At 42.7% G+C, this 15,503-nt stretch overlaps 1 protein-coding gene across 9 annotated transcripts in view; it reads left to right on the forward strand.

Annotated features, from left to right (window-relative positions):
* Window positions 1-15,503, forward strand: part of GALNT3 (polypeptide N-acetylgalactosaminyltransferase 3) — a 684,564-nt gene that overhangs the window by 76,531 nt on the left and 592,530 nt on the right. The gene's annotated exons all lie outside the window — the stretch shown is intronic.

Consider the following 15,503-nt stretch of genomic DNA (forward strand, 5'->3'; position numbering starts at 1 on the left):
ATGAATGGGACTAATTAAAGTCGCAGATTGCGGAGTCTGCCACCTGCAAACATGCAATCTCCCTAGCAGGGATGGTGCTGTAAATGGTTAAAGTAAGTTTCCCACCTATAATTGTAGTCTAAAAATGACTTTCCAGTCCCATGAGACCATATTCTTGAGAACAGAAGGTTGTACCTAAATCAGCTCAATCATATACTGATTCTCTTTGTCCCCTTTCAATGTCGCACAACCCCATTATTTGATTGGTAACTTGCATTGTTATCCTTGCCTTTTTCTTATTTATTCACACATTTTCTCCTCATCCAATCCTACCAACCCATATTCTCCAGTTTTCTGGTCAATGATTTTAATCTCTTCTATTGTGAAGATTCACAAGGTGTTGTCAGTTCTCCCCATGAGGGAGCTGTTTTTCATGATGCTAGGGAAATGGCTGCTGCCCAATAGACTTCCACTCTGGGGATAAGTCCGACCCCCTGTTTTACCGTCCATTGAATTTTGGGACTCCCCAGCATTCCCTAATGTCCAGAGCCACTACATAGAAAGACAACCTATGTATTGTTGTAACATAGGATCCAAAGCCAAAAGTAGTTTGACGAGGAAGAGCACAGGAGACAAAGTTAATTGACCCGGAGAACACTAGAATGAGGTGGCCCCATGAGGAATAAGTCCGTAACAAAGAAGGACTTATGAACCCCGCATGGGAGGAACTGTCTCCAATGTATAAAAGGGAACAAAGGACTATTGGATGTGTCAAGCCCGGCCACAGAGCCGAACACAGCCGTAAGAAGCACAGTAGTGGCAGGCAGTGCAGTATTGAGTCCTGGTGGGGAAAGCAGCTGGCATCTGAATTCTCCTGCGCGGCAATTTCCATGGAGGACCAGAAACTAAGGAGACGTGAAGAGAATCAAGATGATGCTGAAGAAGTTCTGTGCGCTTAGGGGAGGCGGACTGAATCCCAAAGCCAGGAAGATGCCACAAAGCCAGAAGTTCAGAGGAGAGAAGCAAATGTAGCTGGTGCCTTTGTCCCATGAAGTTCTGCTAACCTACGGAAGCCCTGGAAGAGGTAAGGGGAGGTACACGAGAACACCAATTAAGAGAGCGTAAGCATCAGAGGAAATGTTCCTTGGCGCAGTGGTAACTAGGGAACCACTGGCCACCAGAGAAGGGTCCGTTACCCGAACAATGCGAAAGAACTGTGCCCAGTAATACCAGGAGAAGGGAGTCACTCTCCTGGTACCGAACTAAGTTGTGACAAGGACACTAGGTGAAGGGAGCCATTCCCCCTGACCTCGTGAGGAACTATACCAAGTAATACCAGGAGAAGGGAGCCATTCTCCTGGAGGGAAGATTGCGTAAAGACTAGGTAAAACCTGTAAGACGGAGGAAGTCATTCCCTCTGCCATTGCCATCGTAAGAGAACCTTCTTTGTGCACTATCCAAGAAGCAGGAGAAGGGAGCCATTCTCCTGAAAAAGGAACTTTTTTGTTAGTTTCTTTTAGTCGTAGTGTGAGGGATAGAGACAGGACGGCTATTTATTTGATAGACATTCTGACAGACACTGCAGGGAATCCCCTCTTAGAAGATGGGGATAGTGAAGACCTTTTATACACAAGAAATAAAGGTTTACAGCCAAAACTATGCCACCCTTGTGTCAGCTTCCTTCTTCGACATCCTTACACCATCCACAAATGTATATATGTGCTGTAAAGGCTGATCAGCCAAAATCTGTTTAAATAAAAATGTCTCAAGTCAAGCAACAGTTGTTCACACCAGAGCGGTTGTAAATACTACATGGGCATGCATATCTATCAAATGCCAGCAATCGATGCTGATATCGCACAAATTAACTGTAAAAGGCCATCTCGTTTACCTTCTTCTGAAATAACGTTGTGTAATGTTAATCTTGTTTCATTGTTTAAATCTATCGATATGGAATCTGGAACTATTTCTATGTAAATAAAAAAATAGTGCTTGCTCAAGATACATTCTTGTTGCAGCACCAAAATAATCTTCTAGCTTCACTTCACAATTGTGATGCCTGGAAAAAGCTTTGGAGTATTATGTGCTAGAATGAGAAAGTGTTGCTAAGTCTATTTGTGGGTTGGAAGAACTGGGTGAGTGTCCCAGACCTGCAATGGTGTGTTGGGAGGCGGGGTACAATCTGCAGATCAGGTCCTGGCTGAACTGCGATTGTTTTTAGGTCTTGGTACTGGAACAGCATGGTTTACTGAGTGCCAGAATTGAGATGTAATGGTGTATTTCAGTGAAATAGAAAGGAATATTTTATATTAAGATCAGAACAGTGGCCTGTTCATAGAACTGAAATGTCAAGGGGATTGTGTATGTAGCATTGAAGTGATTGGTCCATTGTGATGGGCTGTAGCAGGGAAATGGGCATTTTATGAGTATGGTGTAAAAATAGATTTGATAAGGTAACAGTAAAGAATTAGGCAGTGCCTCAAGATTTGGTGTATTACCCGAAGTCGGGGGTGTTCTGCAGATTAAGAACCTGTGGATGGGGGGGGGGTTGGTTCTCAACAGACTCTCGACACTCTTCTCAGCAGGGTCAGGCCTCCATCAGCAGAAAACCTCGTTTCAGTCTTGCACAGGACCTGCCTCTTTAGCTGGACTGGATGAGTGAGGTGAGGTGAGGAGGGGAGGCTAGGCTCCACCACTCCACCCCCAAGTGAGGGAACTTATCTACAACATGCGAAGTGCGATTCCCTTGGCTGATACAACTATCCATTATGAAGCACACACTAAAGGTATGCATCATTACATACTAGCATGTTCATTTAAATATGGATTTCCATAAGTGCTGCAACATGCAAGGCATATTGCCTGCTTTACTTCTAATAGCATCAAAATATTAAGCCCTCAGTCAAGCACTACCATTTTTATTTACAAAGAATCTTTTTACACAATGTTTCACTTGCTCGGTGTCATTTTATGCAAACTGATTTGCAAAGAAGGTGATACCAACTGTAAGGTTTTTATCAATGAGTGACGAGATTTGTCAAACGCGTAGCTACTAGGGTTCTAACATTGCATCATAACTTTGTTTCAGCAATAATTAAAGTGCTTTTCAGAGCTCTAATGGGCACAGATTCTCGTTCATGGATTCTGCTGGAATTCATTAGTCCACTGCTAGAGCCCTGGCACTTGTAATTATCCTATAGGAGTGCTTCTCACCACCGACCACTCCTTTCAGGTCTGCTATTGGCTGAGATGTTGAGATTTAAGAGACAGGACGACAATAGGAACTGTACCTATGAATAGTGTGGAACAGGTTGCTTTAATGGGAAGTGTATATGCTCACATGAAACTGCTAACCTGGACTTGGTGCCTTACAGACTAACGTCTTTAACAATCCACTCCCTTTATTGCCCCCCACCCTTTCATTGCCCACCACCTTCATGCAACCACTTTTACCTAGGCTGAACTCCACTCCCCACTGCGTTCCAACCAAAGTCCATGGCCCAAACGTATTGCATGGGCTAGCCAGTCAGTCTGCATAGCACTTACAAATCCTTCCTTAGATAACTGCCCATAGACGACATTACTTTTTGAAATTCTTAGCCCTTTCCACCGAATGGGCTGTCTAGATGTATATCTGTACAACCTCATCTGTCCCCTGGCTTGCCAATCCTCATCACAATTGCGAGTATGATCGTAGGTTCTATGGGGCCACAATGGCTGCACACCCATTGTTTGGTTGTAGGTAGGTTTTAATTGAATAGAAGAATAGGATGCAGAGTACCTACACAACTACTTTATTGTTGATATTAAGATCTGTATATTGACTATTTTTGTATTGTTATAGTTGAATAAACAACTTTTCAATAACTAACTTTCAATGATCAATTTTGAACAAAACAATAAATTACCTATTTCTTAAAAATGACAAAAGTAAAATAAATATGAATATTCATCCAATTTGCAACTGATAATGAAGGATAAAATAAGGAGGAAAAGGAGAAAAGGGAAAACCCCATTTTTAAACTATTTGCCCAACAAGTGGATGAATATATACATCATAATGGAAAAGGGGATCAAGATAGTTATAACATGAATTCGGCATGTCGAAATTAGAGGATAATCGACCTTGATTCAATCTCACACTGGAGCATTCAGATTTCCTCCATTTTGACCATGTTCGTTCAAGTTCCATATTGTTTGACTATACTGTTTTTAAGACTTGTATGTTGTCTCTCCAGTGGAATCAATTTGCATAAATGTGAACCAAGAGAGTGAGGGCAATATTAATGTGTTTGTACGGGAGTATGAAAGACACTGTATATTGCAAGGGTAAACAATTGGTGATAAAACTATGTAGGGAAGATATTTATAGCATCTTCGTGTTGCACAAACGGGTAAAATGCATTGATACATGGATAGCACCACTAAAACTTTGCTGTATAATAGTAAGCCTGTCTGGTGGTATGGGGTAGTAGTTTCTCTTGCACTAAAGAGCAGATACCCATTTTCTCCAGAGCCTTGCTTTGGGTCCAGCATTATTATTCTCAGCTGCTATAAACTGCCACACCTCCTGGGTGGACGAAAGGCTCTGGCATGCAGGGTATGATGTACATTATGCCAATATTTGCAGACGAGAAGGAGGACTGTGAGGAAAAGGATTTCCTAGCTGAGCCAGAAAGGGACTATAGCAGAGGGCACTTGGCCTGATCCTATGAGGTTGGGGAGAATCTGATGAACTGGAGACCTAGCACCTTACCAATGTCAACCATGGGGCAACCCCATAACCAAAGATAATCGGAGACATCCCCAAGGCTGATTCTGTCCATGTGATTTAATTTGCTAAATAATATTTATTGTGATTTAGTTTACATGATAAACTTTACAAAAACTTTAGAAAACATAAAAATAATATATATAATCATAACATACAATATAAAACCAATATGAGACAATAGTCTCCCTTAAATCTTAACAGAGGCTATAAAATATTAGTTAAACACATACATCACTAATGTCTACATATCATCGTTATGGCATATAGAGAGATCTTGATCCCTAAAGAGGAGAGAATTCTTCACAGAAGCTTTTGGATTATATAATGGACTTCGCTAACAGGAGCATAGAATACATTGCTTTCGACTAAATTACAGTAGTTTATTTCCTTTGCCAATTGCTTATATTGTTATTCACAAGGTAACGTCAATTTTCAACCAGATATTGTATAGAGCAGTCAGCAGCCGCATACAGTTGGAGTTGGTACAATGGTGCCAGAATGATCTCTCCCTGATGTAGTCATAATTATGCACATAAATGCCCAGGAAATGTTTGATTGTACTAGCCATTGCACGGCATTCCGAAGTAAATGTTTGGCTGTCTCAAACAGTTCTCGCTCTTTACACAGTCGGCATGATCTCAATTCCACAGCGATCTTATCTTTTCTCCCTGTGACCATCATTGTTGGGAGCTGCTCCAATCTAAATAGCAAAATGAAGCGTCTTAGCCTAGTAGATGGACATCATTTCAGGTAACTCTGGGGCTTCTTGAAAGTAAACAGTCTCTCGTGCACAAACTGATAGCTTTTTAACCCGTTGAGATGGTCGGAATTCTCCAGCCAATCCCATAAATCAATGCGTTTTCCCAGAGCCCTCTGTACCTCATACGAGTAGCTCCCTCCTCCTCTAGAGTGCCATCTGATTTCGGCCAAGAGTTTAACCATCTGCCCATTAGCTGTACAGGTCGTTTTTATTTTTTACATTTCCTGATGGACTGCTGTTAAGTTTTTACGTCACTAGTCATTTTCAGATAGAACGCAGCCCGCTTCTTCGAGGCTACAGCTTTTAAGAAAATCCGCCCTAGCTGTTGCCTTATAAGTGCCATTGGTATACAAGAGGGTAGGCTGATGATACTATGTCAAGATCTAACAATGCTTCTAGCCCATGTGTTATCATCGGGGAGAGAACTTGCATGTATAATTGGCGTGTACCCCATAATGTAAAGCCTCCCTGCTTAATGGTGAAGCTTCGATACATAGCAGTCAATTGCACGAGTTTGTTTTACATACAGCGTAATCACCAATGAGTTTGAAATCGATTCCCAGGTACCGATATTGAGGGGCATATAAAATTATCACTTTGCCTACCATGAGCAGCACACATGCTGTTTTCTTACTGGTATACCTCACAACCTTCATCTTTTCCAGGTTAACTCTTGGACCATTTTTTTCCACATAAACCCAAAGGGCTGTAGCAGAACGTTGAATTCCAATAGTAGTAAGTCGACAATTACCAGGTCATCCACACAAGCTAAAACCGGACATAAGGCCTCACCGATTTTTAGGGGGAACAGTTTTCCACTGTGGTTATTACTGCTGGTATGTCAATTAATGGCGCTGTGACACACCATTGCTTAACCTCCCTATTTTGGAGAACCTTTCCTGTTGTGCGACCTTCCTGGTCCAGTTTCAGTTTTACTGAGGTTTCCATATGTAGTAATCTAAGATAGTATAACGCTCCTTCCGGGCAACCCAGGGTTTTTAGTTTCTGCCACAAACGACTTCTAGGTATTGAGTCAAACGCAGTATTGAAGTATACGTATAAGGCATATAAGGGGGGCTGCCCCCTTTCCTCGCTCTAGTGTGTAATAAGTCCATTACCATGATGTTATGGGTGGTGGAATATCCATGTCTGAACCCACTTTGGAATTTACATAGAGTGCCTGAACGCTCCACCCATCACTGTAACTCTTTTAGTATGAATGAGGCAAATAACTTCCCCGTAGTATCCAACATTGATAACAACCTATAGTTGCTGGTATCTAATTGATTTCCCTTTTTAAAAACGGGGATTAGCACCGCCGTTTGCCAGGTTCGGGGTATTTTGCCTGTGCTTAGAATTTTCTTGAACAAGATAACCAATAAGCTAGCCCAGAACTCGGGTTGGCATTTGATGACAATATTGGCCAAACCATTAGGTCCTGGTGCTCGCGAAGATTTGAACTCCTTAATCTTGCTCCGGAATAACTTTGTAGGATACCTCTATGGGTGGAATCAAAGGGGCACTACTCAATAGCACTGGATCCTTCATATCCAACTGGGCGTTCTGAATTTCCAGAAATTGTATCCATTCATCCGCCCCAATAGGGTTTACTAAAGGACCCTTTACCGCACCACGTGCCTCACCCAGCAGCGTCCAGATACTACGGGCCTTTACTTCACAAATCGTCTGTACTTATCCTGGTCAAGATGCATTTTTCTCGGCCCCTCTTTTGGCTTTGATGACTGCTCTGTATCTGTTCCTAATACTTCACACGTTTGCATAGTACGTCTCCCAAGGGGCAGTCGTTTTTTTGGCACACCAAAGCTCCACTCTGAGTTTCCTCTTGGCATCTCTAATCGCCTTGTCATAGGTGTATTTTTTGCCCTCAGTTCTAATCATAATTCCCATGGCGGCAGCTGCATGTTTACCAGCAAAAGTAGAAACCTAGTCTTCTATTGCATTGATTGTCATCTCATTAAAATTGGGGAGATTATGGGATCTATCAATTGCAAGTGCTTCCATAGCACGTGTTACATTTTTATCTGACCAGCTAATCCTTGTACCCACTTTAACATTCACGTTACACATACACCTCAACAACATCCCCTCTGAAAATGTTAAGCTCACATACTAAGGCAGCATGATCACGTCCCTCATTGGGTATGACTAACATATAATTCAACTTGTATCTGCATTTTAGGGCACACAAAAATATAATTTAAGGTTCTGCGAGAGATTCCATTCGACCATGTGTAAATTACCTGGATGATCGCTGGCAGTTCGGCCATTTAACATTTCTAAATCCCAGGACTCAAACGGATGTTCCCATCCCAGCCCCTCTAGGTCCTTCTTTGTGTGTTGCATGGAACACTTCTCTTTTAACTTGGGGTTCTGAGTTTTCCCACCCCTCCCCAATATATGGCAACTAAAGTCACTAACTACTATTACCCCAGTATTTTCAAACTTTATCAGCCAGGTCGCTAATAAATCATGAAGAGTGTCTTGCAATTGCTCTCTTAACACTGCCCCAGGGGGATTATACAGACTCGCAAGTAGGAATCTTTCATTGATTCCATTACTGCCATATGCGACTTCTACAGTGATCGTTATCTAATTTGGAACTAATTCGCCTCAAGCCTAAAGTGTTAGCCACCCCCGTGATAAGACCTCCATGGGGTCTGCCTTTTTTCCCCCCTTTCATGGCCTCAGAATGGTAAATTACATATCCATCCAGTATCAAAGGGGCCATAGTCCATGTCTCTTGTAGGCAAATACAACTATGCTTATCAAACATTTTAGTTGAACCCTCTGATGATAGCAGATGTGTGAAGCCACGACAGTTCCATGTGAAAATGGTACAGTCTCATTGTTTTGATAATATCTCTGGTAGTGAATCCACCAGCCATTTTAGGACCTGTTGAACATCTGATACTTTCACCTTCTTTCCTTTGGTAGACTTGGACATTCATTTCCTTCTTAGAGGGACTATCCAGCTCTTGCCCCGGGCAACTGGGGTCCACTTCATTCAGGTCGGCATCAATCTCAACGTCCACTGCTTTTAGTTCATCTTTATAATTTCTTATCAATTTCGCTGTAGACAGAAATGTACAGTGTAACGCTGAAACTTTAGGGTTTGGTCCTTTCAGAGGTTCCACAAATTGGAAGTCATCGGATTTAAGAACCTGGAGTTGTGGAACTGAATTCAGTCTTGTTAGGAATTCTGAGCAGGATAGCCACTTGTGTTCCCCACTTTGATAGAGATTCTTAATCGGGCAGATTCCGTTTCCTGAAGCCGCCCCTGTAGCTCCTACCGTCGGAGAGGGTATGATCGCAAGTTCTTTCTGATCTGATAGTGGGCTTGAGGACTTGTCCATGCTTGCTGTTATCATGACGTCATCCCCCACAATGTCTACCTCCAACATTTCAACCTCCTCTTCTAGACCATCTGCTTTCGCTTGTCAGGTAATGGCCAGCTAGTCAAGCAGCCATCAACAGTTGCCTTCTTTCTCTGAGCTCTAGCTGCTCTTTTCTTAGCTTTCTTAGTGCGTGGCCCTGGGAGCCCCGACTCAGTCAGAGGAAAGGCCATAGAGCTTGGTCTTTTACTCATTTCTGCCCTTCTCGCCATTCTGCGCTGCTTGCGTGAGAAGAATGGCTCAGCACTCTGTTCCTGATCTGGGTCTATCTCCGAGTCTTGTTGTTCTTCAATCTCTTGCACAATATGTATAGCTTCAGAGAGATTGCATTCTACTTCTTCACAGCCTTTCTCCCTCAGTTTGTTATCCACAGCCAGAGCATTAGTGTTAGCCAATATCCGCCCAGACATTTGTAGTAAGATCTTAAGAGCGAATTGCAAGGATGCAACAGCAGTCTCTGTTGCCCCTGGGTAGGGATAGCTTTCTGTTTCAATGTCTGGGGCATCCTCCATTGAAGTCAGTGCTAAGTTTGGTGAGGCTGATAATCTGCCTGTGGCCCCAACTGGTCTGGGTGTCCCAAGGGGTGTATTTGTCTGCCGTTCTGCTTGAGTTCCACGGCTGCTGGTTGTCGTTATGCCAGTATGCTCCTTTGAATATTCACACAATTCCAGCAGTGAGTTATTATCTATGTCTTGGAAATTAGTTGAGCTCAGTAGGCCGTTGTCACAAGGTCCCGGGGCTATTATTTCCTCAATAATAGTTGAATTAGTTTCAGGGAGTGGGTTTGGAGGAAAAAATCCAGTAATCGCACCTTGATCTGCAGGGATGGTGTTCTTAACTTTCTTTTTTGTTTTAGGTTTCACCCTCTCCTACTCCTCATTTAGTGAGTTACTGATTTTCGTCATCTCCTTTGTTTTCCTTAAATTATACTTAGAATGTGTAGACCCTTTCCCTGGTGGCATTTAGATGACTCAGTCAATGCCTCTCCCTCAACAGGAAAGTTAGGTGATCAAGGCACACTTATTTGCTTTATGGATCACACTATCCGTCCGCTTCTGAGTGCTGTCATGGCAGCTATAATCGTGTAGGGGGTCGCGTCTCCCAGACAGGATCAAAGGCACCAAGGCCCACAGTCTCCTTTTAGTGCAGTGTTGTCCACTGTCTCCACATATGGTGCTGAGTCCAACCTCCTTAGCGCTTTCTGTCAGCAACAACGGGGTACCCAGCTACACAGCACAGCAGTGAGAACCCAAGCTGCTCCAGTTCATGCGCCCAACTACAATGTGTCCCAGATACCCCTATTCCTTTACTGTATTGGCCTCCACCCGCTGCCCAGTACAGCACAATGGCACCCCTCACAGTCTGCGCGTGCACACAGCAGTATGCAGCAGCGTAGAGGATCACTCCACCTTGCCCCCAGGGCAAGCGTCCAGCCACAGCAGTCACCGGCGCCCCCGCCTCTCTACCAGCAGCACCACCGGGAACTCTGTGCTCTAAGCGCCCACAGCTCCTGTCACACCAGGAGCAGAGGTGCAAGAGCAAAAAGGGAAAAGAAAGTAATGATAGAGCCCAAGAGCGTCCTATTATGTCGGTTATGTTGGCCTTAGCCTTACCCTTTCAGCCTTTACCCATGCTCTGGGGGTACAAGGCTCAGATCCAGTTATCAGTCGCTCGCCTTTCACTGTTCCCCTCAAGGCTGACTCCTATCTCCGGGAAGGGAATCGAGGGACCCGCGTAGCAGTGACCCAGCAGAGAGCAACAGACGGCAACACGACGAAGGGAGCAATGTTAGAGGAAAGGACCTCTAGGCGTGAGCAGCACCGTGAATCAAGCCACACCTCTCTCCACGTACCAACACAGAGGCCACCTCTTTAAGATTATGAAAGTGAGAATTGAATATTTGGCACCTTTCCTACTATAATATTTTGTTGGGGAAATTAACGGTTGACAAGCGCATTGATTTTGGCACACCCACGGCATTCTGTAAGTTCGAAATGCCCTGTTATATTTAAATGTAACTCTATTGGCGGCTGGACCTGAAAATTAATCAGACTTTGATTTTTTGTTATTTTGTTAAATGATCTTAGTTATTTTGGAAGTAGTACAATACCTTTTTAAAGTCATAAGGGGTTTTATAACGACTTAATGAAAAACACGGGTTCACAACAACAATAACCTCATTAAATACTTGCTTATGGCGACCTCTTCCTAATCTTAGTATCTAGAAAGATATAACAAATGAAAGGCGAATATAAGCCTGGGAGGGAACTCCATTCAACATACACACCCCAAAACCCTCTAAATTGATTATGTCCATTACAAAACCATCTGACAAGTCATCCATACATCAAACATCAGAAGCCACCTAAATAACAGTACACAATCCATCACAAGTACATATCTCTTGTAACACAACCCCTGCCCCAAACCCACCACCCCTAGCCCATGCCGAACAATAGACCTGCAAGTGTACAATCTAATAGCATACCATCTGTAAACAAGCCCCAGCCAAGAAATGGGGCCTCTAATGGATAAAGGGATGGCAAATCCAATTCATTTAGATGTTAAGACCACAGTGAGCGCCCTAACTCACTGTACATGTGTGTACATCCCAATTAAAAATAGGTCTTGACCCATCCTCAGCCTACCTCTTGTAGTCCAAGGATGAACTCCACAGTCCATCCAATCCGTACTATAAAGAAAAGTTGAGAGCAGAGAGAAGGTAAACAAAGCACGAGACACAAACACAAAGGGAAAAACAGAAAAGGGGCATAAAACAAAGGACACAGAAAACACACAGGCATGGCACAGAGTGAAGCATACATCATGAGCGTACTTGCCGGCGGTAGAAGTATCCTTATTTCCCATATCACATGCAGGCCCACTTGCATAATCCGTCTACACAAGAACATTATTGGGGGATCACAATTTAAGGTATCAGTGCAAAGAGCCACCCCCCCTTAAGAGCAGAGAAATTCCTCCAGAGCCCACTAATGGCACCCTCCTTCCCCAACTCTGTTTCCTGAGAATACATATTTCCATCCTGTGTGAAAACACCACCTTGTTCCACCAAGAGCCTACCGACAATTTGGATAACTCCTTCCAGTTCAACATAAATACTTGACTGCCACTGCTGAGGTCCCTTACTTTCCCTATAGAATACCTACCCCTAAATGAAGGGTGACTATTCCCAAGAAGCACAGCTACTGGAGAGAAGGGTATGTCAATACCATGTATGCAAAGCATGTACGGCCAGATCCCTGCCCAGAATGTGCTTGAACATGCACCCAAACATGTGCGACAAAGAGCCCACGTCCACCAGACACAACCAACAAATCGTGGACCTCCCCCTGGTCCGCTCCTGTTTTTTGTAATATGGTGTGTGAAGCACTCTGTTATATATCATAAAAAGCGTCTGAGTTGTAGTGGCCAGTAAGGTGTGTGTGATGTATATATTTTTTTTATACCAAATCTAAGTAAATTGACTCGGTGTTTGATAGGACACTGTACTCTCCTAACTTGGTCTAGAAGTTTCCTTATATTCAATAATTATGTTATACTTCTCCTTTAAACTTAACCTGCTACATTAGTTATCTGGAGGTTGTCACACTGCTGTAAGGGCGTGTACTTTTCAGATTAAAAGTAAATAGGTTTTACTGAATTGACAAAACCTGGAAGAAAGAATTCTATTTCTCATGTATTGTGAATTGTAAAATCCACGTTTGTTTTGGAATCTGAAGGAATAGCATTAGGGAAAAGAATGTGGACTGTGTAAACGGTTTGTCCGGATGTGCACACACCCTTTGATTAAGGTGAGTAAATTCTTGGTGTGAGAATGGAACGCCTCTTTTTCCAGGATTCTTTCTTCCGGGTGTGAGTTGGGTGGCACGATACGTTATCTCTGAATATACGTTTTAACTATTGTGAAGCAATTATTTCAAGATGAGATACGTGCGCTTTGCAGGTTCAAGAGAGGCCCATTTTTGTTTCATGACACTTCTGCAGGAACGTTCGTGATGCTTAATACCGTGTTTTTAGTTTCACATTTTAAAACTACAAAAGAAAATGTGTTTACGAAGAATTGCTATAACTTATAACAGCTGTGGAGTATTTTATTGTAGTGCTAGTTTCTCATTTAACTTGACCGTTTGCAAACAAGCTAAGCTTTGTATTCACCCTATAAACAAATATGAGCGAATACTCGTAAGGCATGCCTACCTGGTAATCGAGCCAAAACTTTCCTGTTTTCTCTATCCAGTTCAAACTGTCAGCCATGTTTTGTTTCCACCAATTTAAAGGAACACTCGACTAATCTTTTCTAGTTTTAGTTGTCTATGTAGATGCATTTCATTAGGATTAGTTTGCAAGTGAAAAGGCAGCATGTTTTAAACTGTACTTAAATATCACTATAATAGCATGGGGCTGCTATGCTACAAATAGCAAGGACTTCAGTGCTAGATGCCTGGGTGTCCTCTAGGAGTCACCCGGGTACAATCTGTGGTTGTTTGGTAGCTCCTATCAGAACTTTGACCCCAGAGCCGTCAACCAAGGATCGGCCATGGTTATGTTCTGTGCAGGGAGGCTGAGGTTCTCTTCCATTTTGTTATATAATCTTGCTCAGAGCAGAGCGAGCCTGGTGTGCTTCACCCATTACAATTGAATACTTAAGTTAGTATTTTCTTTAATGAGCATGTTTTCGTTGTGGCACTTTTAGTGGTGCTAGCGCCACCTACATACACAATGCTACAGATAGAAAATTGTGTTGGGAAGCGGATTCTGTTTGGCGTGGCAACTCCCAATGCTTGTGGCACGAAGTGGCTTAAGCGCCAGCGGTGCAGTTATTTGGCAGTGACACCAGCTGCAGTAAACTGAGCTCCCTCTTTCTACTTCTCATGGCGATCTGTGAGCAAGAGAAGGCCATTTACTGATGCAGGGTGTTGCTTTGGGGCAGGCCTCTGTTCATTCCGATTTCCCACTCACGGTGGGGGGGGGATGGGTTCAAATCTACCCCTGTGATGCTGCTGCACAGGAATGATATGGTGATATCCGTTTGCCCCAGGAGAACTGCAGACTTTCAGCCATAAAAAGAGATTGTGAACAATGAAGAAAGGGTTAACTACCACGAACACTGATGAGGTGGTTGTCCTCACAAGAAATTACATAGCAATCAACCCTCTATTCCAAGACAGAAAAACAAAGACCAATTTGCAGATGTATTTTAGCTATCAGATGAATACCTACTGTGCGAACACATCTGTTTCCCATTTAGCCTGTCTTATGCAGCAACTTAATGTAGCCATATGAGCGTGCACTGTGGTCGACTGAATGATCTGTGTTCTTGCAATGAGTGTAGGTTTAAAACCTAGTAATGTGTGCACTTTCTTTTAATTCAAGTTTCGAATTTCATATTTATTTGAGTTGGTCTCTAAACCAGTTTCTACCATTGTGTGGCTTATTTTTGGGGTTTATTTGTATTGTAATTTACTTGCACATTTTACCATTGATATAGCCTCAATGTGCTGTTAGTGGGAACTTCCTCAGAGGCCCGAAATCCAGAGTGTTGATGGTCATGGAATAAGATAAGGATGCGTGTGTGCACTTGCATGGGAAACGGGTTATTTTGGCATTTGTTTTCGAAGGTACTTTGAGAGTTTTCTTTCACACTTAGCAACACAAGCAGGAACGCAGACCACAGCACGTGCGGAGCATTCAGTGAAAGCAGTCAGGCTGGTTATTAATGAACACCAAGCATGGAATTACGCCAGATTGTCAAAGGAGCAGCATTATATTTCAGTATATTTTTATTTTAAATATAAAGCCACATTTTGTTTGAGTCTGGCTGATCTACAACGCTGAGAGTAATTAATCATTCTAACCTGACAGCTAAGTTCTTTGATGGCCAAACGTTGTATATATGCTTGATATTTGCAAAAGCTTTATTGGTGGGTGACTTTTGTTTTAAAAAAATATTTTTTAAAAGAAAAGGTGTACCAACCCCAGTGTGCTTTAGGCATTTAGTAACTCAGTGGTACAACTCTCACAGACATATATGACAGATATAAAGCTCTTTGGTCATTCTTATCTTCCCAATGTTCTTTAATATGGAAGAGCCAAAACCTCATTGTTCTTTGAATTCATTACACACATATTAAGTAATCACTTTTAGATTCCCTTCAGAAAAGTAAAGGTTAAAAATTATATATAATTTTACAAGATTTAACGCATGCCTATGCTAAAAACCAGCAAAGAGTTCCCACATGTGGTACTAAAATGATGATCAGGAGCAAGCACTAATTTCCCTAGCCAGCCCCACATTTCAGAGGTCTGTGGCGGCCCAAAAAGGTGCGAACATGAAATAGATCAAAGATAAGTTAAAATGTCGAAGAGTAAATCTGAAAGCGCAAGTGCATTTGTGATGTCATCTTTGATGCCCTGGGTGTTAGTGGTAGCAGTGCACAATGGTGCGGCCAGTTATGGTTGCTTAGCCTACCATAACTGGTGAATTTCAAGAGTTTTTCGGTTTTACTTTGAACCATAATGGCACGTTTGAATAGGTTTTTTAGTGAAGAGCACAGGT

This window comes from Ambystoma mexicanum, chromosome 9, assembly GCF_040938575.1.
Source record: "Ambystoma mexicanum isolate Mex_15411 chromosome 9, UKY_AmexF1_1, whole genome shotgun sequence".
Lineage (NCBI taxonomy): Eukaryota > Metazoa > Chordata > Amphibia > Caudata > Ambystomatidae > Ambystoma > Ambystoma mexicanum.